Source organism: Salvelinus alpinus, chromosome 33 (assembly GCF_045679555.1).
Source record: "Salvelinus alpinus chromosome 33, SLU_Salpinus.1, whole genome shotgun sequence".
Taxonomy (NCBI): Eukaryota; Metazoa; Chordata; class Actinopteri; order Salmoniformes; family Salmonidae; genus Salvelinus; species Salvelinus alpinus.
The window spans coordinates 4,158,930-4,174,328 of record NC_092118.1 but is presented as its reverse complement, the minus strand read 5'-3'; positions in this window follow the sequence as shown (position 1 = coordinate 4,174,328).

The window sequence follows — 15,399 nt, the reverse complement described above, 5'->3', positions numbered from 1 at the left end:
GCTCCAGAGCCTTTCCGTTCACCTTCACACTCCTGGGCCAGACTACACTCAATCATATGACCTACTGAAGAGATAAGTCTTCAGTAAAGACTTAAAGGTTGAGACCGAGTCTGCGTCTCTCACATGGGTAGGCAGACCATTCCATAAAAATGGAGATCTATAGGAGAAAGCCCTGCCTCCAGCTGTTTGCTTAGAAATTCTAGGGACAATTAGGAGGCCTGCGTCTTGTGACCGTAGCGTACGTGTAGGTATGTACGGCAGGACCAACTCGGAAAGATAGGTAGGAGCAAGCCCATGTAACGCTTTATAGGTTAACAGTAAAACCTTGAAATCAGCCCTTGCCTTAACAGGAAGCCAGTGTAGGGAAGCTAGCACTGGAGTAATATGATCAAATTTCTTGGTTCTAGTCAGGATTCTAGCAGCCGTATTTAGCACTAACTGAAGTTTATTTAGTGCTTTATTTTTTATTTCAGGTATTCTAACTTTCCAGGTATGGAGAAAAGCATCAGCACACACAAACATATACAGTAGCAATTAGTTTGAAAGCCTTCACCTAAGTGCAAATCTATGTAAAACCTACCACCCCAAAAGACAAATTGTTCACACAGAAGCCCAATTCTGATATTTTTTTCACAAATTGGTCTGTTGATCAATCTGATCAGAAAAAGATCTGATGTGAAAATATCAGAAGTGATTGGTCAAAAGACAAAATATCAGAATTGGGCTGCCTGCCTAAACACAGACATTTAGGCCTAGATTCAATCAGATCAAAATTAAGCAGCGGTAGCCAACACCCACATAGCTGTTGTTTTGGTGGTAACAAATCAAATCAAACTATTTGCCACATGCGCCGAATATAAGTGTAGACTTTACCGTGAAATGCTTACTTACAAGCAAGCCCTTAAACAACAGTGCAGTTCAAGAAGAAGAAAATATTTACTAAGTAGGCTAAAATAAAAAGTAATAAATAAAAAGAAACACAATAAGAATAACAATAAAGAGGCTATATACAGGGGGCACCGGTACCGAGTCAGTGTGCAGGGGTACCGTCTAATTGAGGTAATCTGTAGATGTAGGTGGGAGCGAAGTGACTGTGCATAGGTAACAAACAAACAGAGAGGAGCCGATTTTTATGAACTGTTCAGCAGTCTAATGGCTTGGGTGTAGAAAAGGTTTAGGATCCTTTTGGTCCTAGACTTGGTGCTCCGGTACCGCTTGCCGTGCGGTAGCAGAGAAAACAGTCTATAACTTGGGTGACTGGAGTCTCTGACAATTTTATGGGCTTTCCTCTGACACCGCCCGTTATATAGGTCCTGGATGGCAGGAAGCTTGGCCCCAGTGATGTACTGGGCCATTCACACTACCCTCTTTAGCACCTTAAGGACAGATGCCGAGCAGTTGCCATACCAGGCGGTGATTCAACCGGTCAGGATGCTCTCGATGGTGCAGCTGTAGAACCTTTTGAGGATCTAGGGGCCCATGCCAAATATTCTCAGTCTCCTGAGGGGGGAAATGTTTTGTCGTGCCCTCTTCACAACTGTCTTGGTATGTTTGGACCATGATAGTTCTTCGGTGATGTGGACACCAAGGAACTTAATTCTCGGTCGGCTCCACTACAGCCCCGTCAATGTTAATGGGGGCCTGTTTGGCCCGCCTTTTCCTGTAATCCACGATCAGCTCCTTTGTCTTGCTCACATTGAGGGAGAGGTTGTTTTCCTGCCACCACACTGCCAGTTCTCTGACCTCCTCCCTATAGGCCGTCTCATCGTTGTCGGTGATCAGGCCTACCACTGTTGTGTCATCAGCAAACTTAATGATGGTGTTGGAGTCATGTTAGGCCACGCAGTCGTGGGTGAACCAGGAGGGGACTAAGTACAAACCCCCGAGAGGCCCCAGTGTTAAGGATCACCGTGGCAGACGTGTTGTTGCCTACTCTTACCACCAGGGGCCGGCCCGTCAGGAAGTCCAGGATCCAGTTGCAGAGGGAGGTGTGTTGTCCCAGAGTCCTTAGCTTAGTGATGAGCTTCGTGGGTACTATGGTGTAGAACACTGAGCTGTAGTCGATGAACAGCATTCTCACATAGGTGTTCCTTTTTTTCCAGCTGAGAAAGGGTGTGTGGAGTGCAATTGAGATTGCGTCATCTGTGGAACTGTTTGGGCGGTATGCGAACTGGGGTGGGTCTAGGGTGTCCGGAAGGATGCTGTTGATGTGAGCCATGACTAGCCTTTCAAAGCACTTCATGGCTACTGACGTGAGTGCCACGGGGCAGTAATAATTTAGGCAGGTTTCCTTCACTTCCTTGGGCACAGGGACTATGGTGGTCTGCTTGAAACATGTAGGTATTACAGACTCGGTCAGGGAGAAGTTGAAAATGTCAGTGAAGACATTTGGCAGTTGGTCCGCACATGCTTTGAGTACATGTCCAGGTAATCCGTCTGGCCCAGCGGCTTTGTGAACGTTGGCCTGTTTAAAGGTTTTGTTCACATCGGCTACCGGGAGCGTTATCACACAGTCTTCCAGAACAGCTGGTGTTTTTGTGCATGCTTCAGCGTTGCTTGCCTCGAAGCGAGCATAAAAGGCATTTTGCTCGTCTGGTAGGCTCTCAACACTGGGCAGCTCGCGTCTGGGTTTCCCTTTGTAGTCCGTACAGTTTTCAAGCCCTGTCACATACGACGAGCATTAGAGCCGGTGTAGTAGGATTCAATCATAATCCGGTATTGACGCTTTGCTTGTTTGATGGTTCGTCTGAGGGCATAGCGGGATTTCTTATTAGCGTCCGGATTAGTCTCCCGCTCCTTGAAAGCAGCAGCTCTAGTCTTTAGCTCGATTCGGATGTTGCCTGTAATCCATGGCTTCTGCTTGGGATATGTACGTAAAGTCAACGTCATCGATGCAGTTATTGATGAAGTCGATGACTGAGGTGGTGTATTCCTCAGTGCCATTGGATGAATCTCGGAACATATTCCAGTCTGTGCTGGCAAAACAGTCCTGTAGTGTAGCATCCGCGTCATCTGACCACTTCCGTATTGAGTGAGTCACTGGTACTTCCTGCTCTAGTTTTTGCTTGTAAGCAGGAATCAGGAGGATAGAATTGTGGTCATATTTGCCAAATGGAGGGCGGGGGAGAGCTTTGTATGCATCTCTGTGTGTGGAATAGTTGGTCTACGATTTTTTTCCCCCTGGTTGCACATGTGACATGCTGGTAAAAATTTGGTAAAACTGATATAAGTTTACCTGATTTAAAGTCCCCGGCTACTAGGAGCGCCACTTCTGGGTGAGCATTTTCTTCTTTGCTTATGGCCTTATAGAGTTGGTTGAGAGTGGTCTTAGTGCCCGCTTCGGTTTGTGGTGATAAATAGTCGGTTACGAATAATACAGATGAGAACTCTCTAGGTAGATAGTGTGGTTGACAGCTTATCATAAGGTACTCTACCTTAGGCGAGCAATACCTCGAGACTTCTTTAATATACGCACCAGCTCGTATTGACAAAAAGACACAGCCCCACCCCTCGTCTTTCCAGAGGTAGCGTCTCTGTTCTGCCAGTGCATGGAAAATCTCACCAGCTCTATATTGTCCATTTCTTCGTTCAGCCACGTCTCGGTGAAACATAACTGTAACATCTTTTTAATGTCCCGTTGGTAGGATAATCTTAATCGTAGGTCATCAATTTTATTTTCTAACGATTGCACGTTAACAAGGAGAGTGAAAGGCATTGGGAGTTTACTCTGTATGACAGAGTCATAGACTGTTTCGTCAATATGAAAGTGAGGAGGATGGCATTGGCGTTTCTCTAAAATGTATGGAGTAAAAAGTACATTATTTTATTCAGGAAAGTAAAAGTTGTCAAAAATGTAAATAGTGAAGTACAGATACCCCCCCAAAACAACTTAAGTAGTACTTTAAAGCACTTTACACCACTGCTGACACGTACAGTGTCTTCAGAAAGTATTCATACCCTTCGACTTTGACTTATTTCACATTTTGTTGGGTAACAGCCTGAATTCAAAATGGATTACATATAAAAAATGTCACCCTTGTACACACAATACTCCGTAATGACTAATTGAAAACATGTTTTTAGAAACGTTTGCTTATTTATTAAATGAAATAAAGAATATCTAATTTTCAATACTTTGTAGTCACACCTTCGGCAGTGATTACAGCTGTGAGTCTTTCTGGGTAATTCTAAGAGATTTTCACACCTGGTTGGTGCAACATTTGCCTATTATTCTTTTCAAAATTCTTCAAGCTCTGTCAACCAATTTACAGGTATTGCTGTAGATTTAAGTCAAAACTGCCACTCAGGAACATTCACTGTTTTTTTTGCAGTATTACTCAAGTCCGTTGTTGAAAACAGAATGCATGTTTTGGTATTTATTTTATTCTGTACAGGCTTCATACTTTTCAGTCAATTTCAAATCAAATCAATTTTATTTTATATAGCCCTTCGTACATCAGCTAATATCTCGAAGTGCTGTACAGACACCCAGCCTAAAACCCCAAACAGCTAGTAATGCAGGTGTAGAAGCACGGTGGCTAGGAAAAACTCCCTAGAAAGGCCAAAACCTAGGAAGAAACCTAGAGAGGAACCAGGCTATGAGGGGTGGCCAGTCCTCTTCTGGCTGTGCCGGGTGGAGATTATAACAGAACTATGCCAAGATGTTCAAAAATGTTCATAAGTGACAAGCATGGCCAAATAATAATCATGAATAATTTTCAGTTGGCTTTTCATAGCCGATCATCAAGAGTTGAAAAACAACAGGTCTGGGACAGGTGGCGGTTCCATAACCGCAGGCAGAACAGCTGAAACTGGAATAGCAGCAAGGCCAGGCGGACTGGGGACAGCAAGGAGTCACCACGGCCGGTAGTCCCGACGTATGGTCCTAGGGCTCAGGTCCTCCGAGAGAAAGAAAGAGAGAAGGAGAAAATTAGAGAGCGCCAAGATTTTCAAAATGTTCATAAATGACAAGCATGGTCAAATAATAATCAGGAATAAATCTCAGTTGGCTTTTCATAGCCGATCATTAAGAGTTGAAAACAGCAGGTCTGGGACAGGTAGGGGTTCCGTAACCGCAGGCAGAACAGTTGAAACTGGAATAGCAGCAAGGCCAGGCGGACTGGGGACAGCAAGGTGTCATCATGCCCGGTAGTCCTGACGTATGGTCCTAGGGCTCAGGTTCTCAGAGAGAAAGAGAGAACGAGAGAATTAGAGAGAGCATACTTAAATTCACACAGGACACTGGATAAGACAGGAGAAGTACTCCAGGTAACCAACTGACCCTAGCCCCCCGACACAAACTACTGCAGCATAAATACTGGAGGCTGAGACAGGAGCGGTCAGGAGACACTGTGGCCCCATCCGAAGAAACCCCCAGACAGGGCCAAACAGGAAGGATATAACCCCACCCACTTTGCCAAAGCACAGCCCCCGCACCACTAGAGGGAAATCCTCAACCACCAACTTACAATCCTGAGACAAGGCCGAGTATAGCCCACAAAGGTCTCCACCACAGTACAAACCAAGGGGGGGCGCCAACCCAGACAGGAAGATCACGTCAGTAACTCAACCCACTCAAGTGACGCACCCCTCCTAGGGACGGCATGAAAGAGCACCAGCAAGCCAGTGACTCAGCCCCTGTAACAGGGTTAGAGGCAGAGAATCCCAGTGGAGAGAGGGGAACCGGCCTGGCAGAGACAGCAAGGGCGGTTCGTTGCTCCAGAGCCTTTCCGTTCACCTTCACACTCCTGGGCCAGACTACACTCAATCATATGACCTACTGAAGAGATAAGTCTTCAGTAAAGACTTAAAGGTTGAGACCGAGTCTGCGTCTCTCACATGGGTAGGCAGACTGTTCCATAAAAATGGAGATCTATAGGAGAAAGCCCTGCCTCCCGCTGTTTGCTTAGAAATTCTAGGGACAATTAGGAGGCCTGCGTCTTGTGACCGTAGCGTACGTATTGGTATGTACGGCAGGACCAACTCGGAAAGATAGGTAGGAGCAAGCCCATGTAATGCTTTATAGGTTAACAGTAAAACCTTGAAATCAGCCCTTGCCTTAACAGGAAGCCAGTGTAGGGAAGCTAGCACTGGAGTAATATGATCAAATTTCTTGGTTCTAGTCAGGATTCTAGCAGCCGTATTTAGCACTAACTGAAGTTTATTTAGTGCTTTAGCCGGGTAGCCGGAAAGTAGAGCATTGCAGTAGTCTAACCTAGAAGTAACAAATGCATGGATTAATTTTTCTGCATCATTTTTGGACAGAAAATTTCTGATTTTTGCAATGTTACGTAGATGGAAAAAAGCTGTCCTTGAAACAGTCTTGATATGTTCGTCAAAAGAGAGATCAGGGTCAAGAGTAACGCCGAGGTCCTTCACAGTTTTATTTGAGACGACTTTACAACCATCAAGATGAATTGTCAGATTTAACAGAAGATCTCTTTGTTTCTTGGGACCTAGAACAAGCATCTCTGTTTTGTCCGAGTTTAAAAGTAGAAAGTTTTCAGCCATCCACTTCCTTATGTCTGAAACACAGGCTTCTAGCGAGGGCAATTTTGGGGCTTCACCATGTTTCATTGAAATGTACAGCTGTGTGTCATCCGCATAGCAGTGAAAGTTAACATTATGTTTTCGAATAACATCCCCAAGAGGTAAAATATATAGTGAAAACAATAGTGGTCCTAAAACGGAACCTTGAGGAACACCGAAATGTACAGTTGATTTGTCAGAGGACAGACCATTCACAGAGACAAACTGATATCTTTCCGACAGGTAAGATCTAAACCAGGCCAGAACTTGTCCGTGTAGACCAATTTGGGTTTCCAGTCTCTCCAAAAGAATATGGTGATCGATGGTGTCAAAGGCAGCACTAAGGTCTAGTAGCACGAGGACAGATGCAGAGCCTCGGTCTGACGCCATTAAAAGGTCATTTACCACCTTCACAAGTGCAGTCTCAGTGCTATGATGGGGTCTAAAACCAGACTGAAGCATTTCGTATACATTGTTTGTCTTCAGAAAGGCAGTGAGTTGCTGCGCAACAGCTTTTTCTAAATTTTTTTGAGAGGAATGGAAGATTCGATATAGGCCGATAGTTTTTTATATTTTCCGGGTCAAGGTTTGGCTTTTTCAAGAGAGGCTTTATCACTGCCACTTTTAGTGAGTTTGGTACACATCCGGTGGATAGAGAGCTGTTTATTATGTTCAACATAGGAGGGCCAAGCACAGGAAGCAGCTCCTTCAGCAGTTTAGTAGGAATAGGATCCAGTATGCAGCTTGAAGGTTTAGAGGCCATGATTATTTTCATCATTGTGTCAAGAGATATAGTACTAAAACACTTAAGTGTCTCTCCCGATCCCAGGCCCTCGCAGAGCTGTGCAGATCCAGGACAGCTAAGCCCTGGAGGAATACGCAGATTCAAAGAGGAGTCCGTAATTTGCTTTCTAATGGTCATGATCTTTTCCTCAAAGAAGTTCATGAATTTATTACTGCTGAAGTGAAAGCCATCCTCTCTTGGGGAATGCTGCTTTTTAGTTAGTTTCGCAACAGTATCAAAAAGAAATTTTGGATTGTTCTTATTTTCCTCGATTAAGTTGGAAAAGTAGGATGATCGAGCAGCAGTGAGGGCTTTTCGGTACTGCACGGTACTGTCTTTCCAAGCTAGTCGGAAGACTTCCAGTTTGGTGTGGCGCCATTTCCGTTCCAATATCCTGGAAGCTTGCTTCAAAGCTCGGGTATTTTCTGTATACCAGGGAGCTAGTTTCTTATGACCAATTTTTTTTTCGTTTTTAGGGGTGCAACTGCATCTAGGGTATTGCGCAAGGTTAAATTGAGTTCCTCAGTTAGGTGGTTAACTGATTTTTGTCCTCTGACGTCCTTGGGTAGGCAGAAGGAGTCTGGAAGGGCATCAAGGAATTTTTGTGTTGTCTGAGAATTTATAGCACGACTTTTGATGCTCCTTGGTTGGGGTCTGAGCAGATTATTTGTTGCGATTGCAGTCTGATTTCAGAAGATTTCAGTCTGTCAATTAAGTTAGTATTGTGGAGTAACTACAATGTTGTTGATCCATTCTCCTATCACAGCCATTAAACTCTGTAACTGTTTTAAAGTCAACATTGGCCTCATTGTGAAATCCCTTAGCGGTTTCCTCCCTCTCTGGCAACTGAGTTAGGAAGGACGCCTTTATCTTTGTAGTGGTTGGGTGTATTGATACACCATCCAAAGTGTAATCTATAATTTTACCATGCTCAAAAGGATATTCAATGTCTGCTTTTTTACATTTTTACCCATCTAGCAATAGGTTGCATTCTTTGCAAGGCATTGGAAAACCTCCCTGGTCTTTGTGGTGGAATCTGTGTTTGAAATTCACTGCTCAACTGAACTTAAAACGTACGCCGAGGAACTTAAAACTTTCCACCTTCTCCACTACTGTCCCGTCGATGTGGATAGGGGGGTGCTCCCTCTGCTGTTTCCTGCCTTAATCTACATCCACAGCACCAAGGGAACAACTGGCTCCACACTCTAACCACTAGGCTAACTGTGTACGCCAAGGAACTTGAAGCCTTCCACCTTCTAGACTATGGTCCCGTCGATGTAGATAGGGGCCTGAAGTCCACGATCATCTCATTTGTTTTGTTGTGTTGAGTGTGAGGTTATTTTCCTGACACCACACTCCGAGGGCCCTCACCTCCTCCCTGTAGGCTGTCTCGTCATTGTTGGTAATCAAGCCTACCACTGTAATGTGGTCTGCAAACTTGATGAATGAGTGGAGGAGGCGTGCATGGCCACGCAGTCATGGATGAATAGGGAGTACAGGAGAGGGCTGTAAACGCACCCTTGTGGGGCCCCAGTGTTGAGGATCAGCGGGGGGAGATGTTGTTTCCTACCCTCACCACCTGGGGGCGTCAGAAAGTCCAGGACCCAGTAGCACAGGGCGGGGTCGAGACCCAGGGTCTAGAGCTTAATGACGAGTTTGGAGGGTACTATGGTTTTAAATGCTGAGCTTAAATCGATGAACAGCATTCCTACATAGGTATTCCCTCTTCCAGATGGGTTATTGCGATTGCGTTGTCTGTGGAACTATTTTGGCGGGGCTGGTTTTCTTTTTGTAATCCATGATTGACTGTAGACCCTGTCACCTAAGTCTTGTGTCTGAGCCGTTGAATTGCGACTTTACATTGTCTCTATACTGACGCTTAGCTTGTTTAATTGCCTTGCGGAGGGAGTAGCTACACTGTTTGTATTCGGTCATGTTTCCAGTTGCCTTGACATGTTTAAAAGCGGTGGTTCACACTTTCAGTTTTGCACCAATGTTTTTCTCAGGAGTCCCTAAAACATTATACAACACGAATTACAAACTCATTCTCATAACACTAGCTAGCTGGCTAACGTTAGCTAGTCAGATAACTTGCTAAATAGCGATTTTCGGAAATTAACTTTATGACAAAAAAATATGCACAAATGTTTGTCTCTACGTTAACAAACATATTCCTCTGAATTGTATTTTTTTTGCCTGACTCATTATGACGTTATAACTACTTACATTTGGTTCCACCGTAATGTTTTGCCAGCCATCTTTGTTGAAGAACGCCACCAGGCACAGGTGGCTCCCGTCAAAATTCGTCATTGGAACCACTCGATATGATTAGTCATATAAAAACCTTGGGACCCAAATGCATAATGTGTGCTCTAACTCCCCCTTGTGGTGATCTGGAGCAATGAAGCCGTGATGCTGAGTACCTCTAAGTCCCACGGTGCAAGCTCGCAACTTTTAAAGGAGGAACCACTGTATAAATATCTCTTACATCAGTCACAGTCAATTCATTCATTCTTATTTACCGTCTATCAGTCTCATTCTGAATGTCTCAAAAACCTTGCATATCTACACAAACCCTAGCATAAATGATGAATCAGCGATATACAAATTGGCTTAATAATTTTTTTACTAACTAACTAAATAATCACACAGAATTACATAAACACACAAACAGAATAGCTTACACATTGATTACTACATAATGCAATGCAAAGTCCCTAGTGGACTAAACCCGATATGACGGCTTGGTAGACAATGGAAAGGGGTGGGGACAGATAAAGAGCGGGAAAGACAGAATGGACCCACTACATACATACAGCTGAGAACTCTGCTCATGGAAATGCGAATACTTTGCACATGAACAGCCGCTCATTCGAAATAATTACAGTGTGTATGTCTTTGCTATCTCTCCGTTGAAAACACTCGATCCGTCTGGGGAGTAATTCGACACAAAGTCTCTGGTTTGTCCACCAGAGATCAAAGTCTTTAAATTGTCCTAAGTGGAGATTTTCTCCTTTCTCCCTATCTCACCTGTCCATCTCCTCATTTGAATTCCATGCTGTCACTGTCACTTGTCCACTTATGCTTAACATTATTGTAATCTTTTGCCCACCAGGTGCACTTGGAGAGTTCCACAATGAGCTTGACACCTTTATAAGCTTATTTCCTGACGACAACCCATCGTTCTTTGTACTTGGCGACTTCAACCTACCGACGTCTCCCTTCAATTAATTTATTTTCAACTCTCTCTTTCCCCTCCTTGACTCTTTTGACCTCACCCTTTCCCAATCCCCTCCAACTCTCAAGGCAGGCAATATGCTTGACCTCATCTTTACTAGAGGCTGCTCGCCTACTGATCTCACTGAAACCCCCCTCCAGGTCTCTGATCACTACTTTGTTTCCTTTTCTGCATCCCTTGCCTCCAACCCTAACCACTCAGCCCCTACCCAGATGGTCATGCACCATTGCAATATTACATTTCTCCAAATACTCTCTCCTCTTCTATCCTATCATCTCTCCCTTCTGCTAAATCCTTCTCCCTTCTGTCTCCTAATTCTCTCTCCTCAACCCTACTCTACTCCCTTTCCACATTCTATGACTTGCACTGTACCCTTTCCTTCCAGCTGGCTCAGCACTTCCCTCCTGCTCCGTCGCTGAGTGACTCATTGCAAACTTACAGAACAGGGCTGCGGGCAGCTGAGCGAAAATGGAGTAAAACTAAACTTACGGAGGACCTATCATCATTTCACTCCCTCCTCTCTACCTTATCTTCCTCTGTATCCGCTTCTGAAGCCACTTTCGACCACCTTAAATTTGAAGCTTCTGCCTCTAACCCTAGGAAACCATTTTCCACCCTCTCCCTCCCTCCTCCCTCTCTGCGGATGACTTTGTCAACCACTTTGAAAAAAGGGTTGACGACATCCCCCTACTTATTCACTTAGCCTATTGAGTCCACTGGTCTCACTCACACATAACTACCCTATGCCTTGACCTCTTTCTCCCCTATCTCTCCAAATGACATCCTGCTACTAGTGAGGTCTGGCTGCAAGACAACCTGCCCACTTAACCCCATCACCTTCTCCCTTCTCCATACCATCTCTGGAGATCTTGTACCATTCCTCACTTTCCTGATCAACTCATCCCTGACCACTGGCTGCGTCCCATCTGGCTTCAAAATGGCCCGAGTTGCTCCCCTCCTCAAGAAACCAATACTCGACTCATCTGACTCTCAGGGCTGGGCGTCTCAGGCTATGCACACTCTTGGATTGCATCCTACCTGGCAGTCCGCTCCTAGCAGGTGACGTGGAGAGGATCTGTGTCTGCACCACGTACTCTCATTACTGGTGTCCCCCAGGGCTCAGTTCTAGGCCCTCTTCTCTTCACTCTGTACACCAAGTCACTCGGCTCCGTCATATCCTCAAGTGGTGTCTCCTATCATTGCTATGCGGATGACACTCAAATAATTTTCTCCTTCCCCCTTCTGACATCCAGGTGGTGACACGCATCTCTGCGTGCTTGGCAGATATCTCAACTTGGATGTCGGCCAACCACCTCAAGCTCAACCTCAACAAGACGGAACTGCCCTTCCTTTTGGGGAAGGCCTGACTGCTCAAATACGTCTCCATCACGGTTGACTACTCCACAGTGTCGCCCTCCCAGAGTGCAAAGAACCTTGGCATGACCAAGGCATGACCCTGGACAACACCCTGTCATTCTCTGCAAACCTCAAAGCAATGACCCGCTCCTGCAGGTTCATGCGCTACAACATCTGTAGAGTACGACACTACCTCAAACAGGAAGTCCTTAACCAGGCACTTGTCCTCTCCCATCTGGACTACTGCAACTGCAAGACCATGGTGCTTACATACGGAAAAGCAAGAGGAACTGCCCCTCCCTATCTTCAGGCTATGCTCAAAAAACCTACACCCCAATCCGTTATGCCACCTCAGGTCTTATGGCCCTCCCACCACTAAGGGAGGGCAGCTCCCGCTCAGTCCAGTACAAGCTCTTGTCTGTCCTGGTACCCCAGTGGTGGAACTAGCAGGGCTGTAGTGGAGCATGTTTAGAGCTTCAAGAGCTTGTCCACATCACCAACAAACTAACATGGTCCAAGCACACCAAGACAGTTGTGAAGAGGGAATGACAAAACCTATTCCCCCTCAGGAGACTTGAGTTTTGGTATGGGTCCTCAGATCCTCAAAAGGTTCTACAGCTGAACCATCGAGAGCATCCTGACTGATTGCATCACTGCCTGGTATGGCAACGGCTCGGCCTACGACCGCAAGGCACTACAGAGGGTAGTGCGAACGGCCCAGCACATCACTGAGGCCAAGCTTCCTGCCATCCAGGACCTCTATACCAGGGGGTGTCAGAGGAAGGCCCTAAAACTCCAGCCACCCTAGTCATAGACTGTTCTCTCTGCTACCGCACGGCAAGTGGTACCGGAGTGCCAAGTCTAGGTCCAAGAGGCTTCTAAACATCTTCTACCCCAAGCCATAAGACTCCTGAACACCTAATCAAATGGCTACTCAGACTATTTGCATTGTCCCCCCCCTCCCCTCTTTTACACCGCTGCTACTCTCTGTTGTTATCATCTATGCATAGTCACTTTAATAACTCTACCTACATGTACATATTACCTCAACTAACCGGTGCCCCCAACCATTGACTCTGTACCGTTACCCCCCTGTATATAGTCTCGTTATTTCTATTTTACTGCTGCTCTTTAATTACTTACTTTTATTTCTTATTCATATTTTTTTAAACTGCATTGTTGGTTAGGGGCTCGTAAGTAAGCATTTCACTGTAAGGTCTACACATGTTGTATTCGGCGCATGTGACTGATAACATTTGATTTGATATGTGGTTGTTCCACCTAGCTATCTTAAGATGAATGCACTAACTGTAAGTCACTCGGGATAAGAGCGTCTGCTAAACAACTAAAATGTACAATTTAAAATATCTAGGTCAAATAGGGGAGAGGCTTTTTGCCCAGAGATGTTGCTTGATCTGTTTTGTTAACCAGGTCTTCTGTTCATTTGAGCAATATGAGATGGAAGGCAGTTCCACGCAATATTGGCTCTATATAATTGTATGCTTGCTTGAATTGGTTTTTGATTTGGGGACTGTGAAAGACCTCTGGTGGCATGACTGGTGTGTGTGTCAGAGCTGTGTGTAAATTGACTATGCAAACAATTTAGAAATTTCAACACATTAATGTTTCTTATAAAAAGAAGTGAGGCAGTCATTCTCTCCTCAACTTTTAGCCAACAGAGACTGGCATACATAGTATTTAACTGAGCCCTCTGATTACAATGAAGAGCAAGACGTGCGCCTCTGTTCTGGGCCAACTGCAGCTTAACTATGTGTTTCTTTGCAGCACTTGACCACATGGCTGGACAATAATCAAGATAAGACAAAACTAGAGCCTGCAGGATTTGCCTTTTTGGAGTCTGGTGTCAAAAAAGCAGAGCATCTCTTTTTTATGTAATACAGTGCCCTGCAAAAGCATTCATCCCCTTTGCGTTTTTTCTATTTTGATGCATTACAACCTGTAATTTAAATAGATTTTTATTGGGATTTCATGTAATGGAAATACACAAAATAGTCCAAATTGGTGAAGTGAAATTAACAAAATTATTTGTTTCAAAAAAATGTTCTGAAAGGCCCCAGAGACCGCAACACAACTAAGCAAGGGGTACCACCAAGCAAGTGGCACCATGAAGACCAAGGAGCTCTCCAAACAGGTCAGGGACAAAGTTATGGAGAAGTACAGATCAGGGTTGGGTTATAAAAAAATATCCAAAACTTTGAACATCCCACAGAGCACTATTAAATCCATTATTCAAAAATGGAAAGAATATGGCACTACAACAAACCTGCCAAGAGAGCGCCGCCCACCAAAACTCACGGACCAGGCAAGGAGAGGCAACAAAGAGACCAAAGATAACCCTGAAGGACCTGCAATGCTCCACAGCGGAGATTGGAGTATCTGTCCATAGGACCACCTTAAGCCGCACACTCCACAGAGTTGGGCTTTACGGAAGAGTGGCCAGAAAAAAAGCCATTGCTTAAAGAAAGAATCAGCAAAAATGTTTGGTGTTCGCTAAAAGGCATGTGGGAGACTCCCCAAACATATGGAAGAAGGTACTTTGGTCCGATGAGACTAAAATTTAGATTTTTGGCTATCAAGGAAAATGCTATGTCTGGTGCAAACCCAACACCTCTCATCACCTCGAGAACACCATCCCCACAGTGAAGCATGGTGGTGGCAGCATCATGCTGCGGGGATGTTTTTCATTGTCAGGGACTGGGAAACTGGTCAGAATTGAAGGAATGATGGATGGTGCTAAATACAGGGAAATTCTTGACGGTAACCTGTTTCAGTCTTACAGAGATTTGAGACTGGGATGAAGGTTCACCTTCCAGCAGGACAATGACCCTAAGCAAACTGCTAAAGCAAAACTCGAGTGGTTTAAGGGGAAACGTTTAAATGTCTTGGAAGGGCCTAGTCAAAGCCCAGACCTCAATCCAATTGAGAATATGTGGTATGACTTAAAGATTGCTGTACACCAGCGGAACCCATCCAACTTGAAGGAGCTGGAGCAGTTTTGCCTTGAAGAGATGGCAAAAATCCCAGTGGCTAGATGTGCCAAGCGTATGGAGACCTACCCCAAGAGAATTGCAGCCGCAATTTCTGCAAAAGGTGGCTCTACAAAGTATTGACTTGGGGGTGAATAATTATGCATGCTCAAGTTTTCCTTTTTTTGGTCATATTTCGTAACGAACGTCGTCGGGAGAAGGAGAAGAGGACCAAGGTGCAGCGTGGTAAGTGTACATGTTAATAATTATTTGAACTCAGAACACTAAAACAAAATAACAAAAATAGACCAACACGAAACAGTTCTGTCTGGTGCAGACACAGCGACAGAAAACAACTACCCACAAACACAGGTGGGAACAGGCTACCTAAGTGTGGTTCTCAATCAGAGACAACGATAGACAGCTGCCTCTGATTGGGAACCATACCAGGCCAAACACATAGAAATACAAAACAAGGACAACATAGAACACCAGACATAGAATGC